The sequence below is a fragment of the Grammomys surdaster genome, unplaced genomic scaffold, assembly GCF_004785775.1.
Source record: "Grammomys surdaster isolate TR1022 unplaced genomic scaffold, NIH_TR_1.0 375, whole genome shotgun sequence".
NCBI classification, from domain to species: Eukaryota; Metazoa; Chordata; class Mammalia; order Rodentia; family Muridae; genus Grammomys; species Grammomys surdaster.
Window position 1 is genome coordinate 1,029,036 of NW_021604794.1, and position 761 is coordinate 1,029,796.

General features: G+C 42.7%; 1 protein-coding gene across 1 annotated transcript in view; it reads left to right on the forward strand.

Moving 5' to 3' along the window:
* Ercc6l2 (ERCC excision repair 6 like 2) overlaps nucleotides 1–761 on the forward strand; it is an 82,342-nt gene that overhangs the window by 78,922 nt on the left and 2,659 nt on the right. The window lies entirely within an intron of this gene.

The window sequence follows — 761 nt, forward strand, 5'->3', positions numbered from 1 at the left end:
GTGTGTGTGTATCAATCATGGTTTTTAGGGGGGATGGGGATAAGACAGGGTCTGGTGATACCCAGACTGGCCTCAAACATACCATATAGCTGAGGATAATTAAGAATCAATCCTTCTGCCTTCACATTCAGAGTGTTGGAATAACACGCATGTTCTACCAAGCCTAGCTCAAAACTGGGACTTTAAAAATACCATTGTGCTAGTCTCTTTTTTCTCTCACCCTAGGAAACCTTAACCCTAGGGGATTTCATGCTCTTCCCATGACCTTATGTTAATCCTGTAGGTCCTTTTGTCGATACTCTCACATTGGACTTCAGTGTGGTTTAGGGAGTAGGCACAATTCAGACTTCAAATCCTTCCCTGTACAAAGCAGCAGTCTGACTCAAGGGACCTAAATTTTCTACCTCCACTTTATCAGGGTTCCAGAAGGCCCATTTGTGTGTGTGCATATTGAAGAATTTGTTAGTATCTTATAGGATAGCAATTCACTTCTTCAAATAACATCCTACTCTTTTTGCTTATTTACTTTCTTTGCTTCTGAAACGAGGTCATCCTGCATAACCCACACTGTCTCAAACTTCCCATCCTCTTGCCTCTTGAGGACTAGGCTGGCAGTTGTGCACCACCATGCTTAGAAGTAGTATCTGGCTTCCAAGGTTAGCCTTCTGCACTAAAGGTGAATCAATAGGGAAAAGAACTATACTTACACAGCTTTCTCTCTCTCTCTCTCTCTCTCTCTCTCTCTCTCTCTCTCTCTCTCT